Source organism: Penaeus japonicus, unplaced genomic scaffold (genome assembly GCF_977035675.1).
Source record: "Penaeus japonicus unplaced genomic scaffold, GWHDUDI00000001_assembly GWHDUDI00000027, whole genome shotgun sequence".
In the NCBI taxonomy this organism is placed as follows: Eukaryota; Metazoa; Arthropoda; class Malacostraca; order Decapoda; family Penaeidae; genus Penaeus; species Penaeus japonicus.
This window is the reverse complement of record NW_028234429.1, coordinates 3,593,466-3,595,965: the sequence shown is the minus strand read 5'-3', so window position 1 is coordinate 3,595,965 and position 2,500 is coordinate 3,593,466.

Genomic DNA, 2,500 nt, shown 5'->3' with positions numbered 1-2,500 from the left:
CTTCCCGTGAGATCTCCGCTACGGGTTCGTCCGGCAAAACGATCTCTAATTTGCCATTCTCCTCCTCCATGTCATCTTCAGATTGGCTGAGCAATCTGTCATGTCTATCGAGTGCGAGTACGTGAGATTGCACACTTTCTTGCGACCCGGCTATGCTGGTGTGCTTCGGTCTTGTAGAGGGGGCAATCACACGCAGAATGCTGGCAGAGTCTTTCTCTGGCTCGAGGGTTACTTCTGGCAGACCAGCATGTCTCAGTCCCCTGTTAGCGACGGTGTTATAGTTGCTGTTTGGGTCTCCCAGGCACTTGAGGTGAGCGTTAATGAGAATGGTCAAGATCTCCAGAGAGGCGTCATTTGGTAGTTGGATGATGGATTGGGTATGAGGGGTGGCATCCATGATTGTATTGTGGATTGTCTCTTTGGTGGCTGTAATTGTTTGTTTAACAGCCTGTTTGGCTACCTCGCTGAAGGTGCGGTTCTCCTGCTGTTTTATCTTTTCGTCTTTTAGTTCGTCTGTCTCCTTTATCACCTTTCTCTCAGGGCAACGGTTGGCTAAGGTACGGTGGTCACCTCCACACCTGAGGCACTTTTTGGTAGTACTGGTGCATTGAGAGAATATATGACCCTTGGCTCCACACTCTGAGCAGAATTTTGTGTCTTTCTGTGGGCATTTGCTCTTAACGTGATCATACGCATAGCAGTTCATGCATTGTTTAATGGCTGTGAACTTTTCATGCTCTATTTGCCTTGGGGTTACTGAGAATGCAAACATCCTTAGGCCCCTCTCTTTTATGCTGTTAGCAGTGCTGATGTTGCTAAATCGTACCTTGATCATATTGAATCTGCCCATTATATAGACTTCATCAACTTTGTCATGTGGGCATGTTCTCTCAATTTCGGCGGCTATTTCGACCGGCTGCATTTGAGTGATGCTTTGGTCGATGTTCTTCAGTACCAGTGTGAGCTTAGCTCTCTTATCAGGGGAGAGGATAGGGTAGCATGATTTTTTGCGGAGTTCTGCTTTTGTTGTTTCCTCGAAAAAGCGGCTCACATCGTTTTCGCTCTCGACCTGGGCGACGTATTCATCGGGGCTGGCGTGGAGTCTTAGCAAGACTATGTTCTGCAGGTGGAGTAGCTGCGAGAGTTCAGTCCGCAGCGATAAACTCCCGTCGACCTTGAGACGAACTCGGGGCATCTTGGTTACATTTACAAATTACAATTGAAATCAAAAACAAAACAATCAATGAAGTTAGCCTATTCCTGGTATATAGAAGTCGGACGATTACAGACCCCCCCAGCACAAGCTTGGAATGTGCCGGTCGTGAGGGTGTCGAGTGACCAATACCAGGGAACCCCCAGGGGGGACCTAACCCTAGACTACTCACTGTAGTTTAGAGACTTATGTAGGTCTCCTGTTTCCCTATACCTGCACCCACCCTCCTACCTGGCGGTATGACGCAGACCCGTCACATGCCAGGGGAATCGTGGTTTGGTACGTGGAGGCACTCCCTGGTCCCAAGCCTGCTACAAGGGGGACTGGGGCTGTGTTCCTTGTCTGGACGAATACGAGGGAGGTCACCCCTGCAGGTCCTTTGAAGTACCAGGAAGAGAAGAAATGAGCAGGAGAAAAAGGTGAGCAAAAAGTCAGCTCCCACAATTTATACCCCCTATCAACGGTATGCTGACGAGCGCCGAGGAAGGGTAATATAAATCGTGGTTGTAGTGCTCAGGCTGAGGGCACCAACTGCCAGAGAAGGCCTGGCCAGGGTCGCGGAAGCCACGATTGCCTGGCGGAGCTCTCTGTACAGTAAGCTTATCAACAAAAATCTCTGGTTGGTTATAATAATAACCTTTATCAGCAACAGGTGAGACTGCAAAGGGGGGCTGCTTGCTATTGGCGTCACTCACTTGGCGTGAGTGGCGCTCAGGTGAGGCAGGTGCGACAGGTGAGGTGAGGTATAGTTGTCACCTCTTTTGCGTGACCTGACTCCGCGAGCGTCGCGGGAAGTACAGGTGGGCTGCTGCTGCTATCTGCCTTGCTGCTTTTCCCGAAAAAGCCTTCATCCAGCGTAAAAGCCTAAAAAGGTATATATATATACATATATATACATATACATGTTCGAGTCCCAGTCAGGGAGGTAAAAATTTGTATATATCAAAAATGCGTTACTGCATTCTACCATCTTCTCATATATATAACCTCGGTAACCTGATTTGGGACTTGAATTTGTGATTCCGTTGCTGCCGAGTGCCCGCGGGAGTTGTTCGTAAAAATTCGCTATCACTGCTCTGCTAAGAGCACATAGGTAAGTTCCATGACGTCTCTTAAGGCATCTGGTTGGACAACTCTTTTAGCGGGTCGTGTAGCCGAGCGGTCTCACCACCGTATCTGTCAATCTTACGGCGCGGGTTCGAGTCTCGGTCAGGGAGGTAAAAATTTGTATATATTAAAAATGCATTACTGCATTCTACCATCTTCTCATGTATAACCTCGGTAACC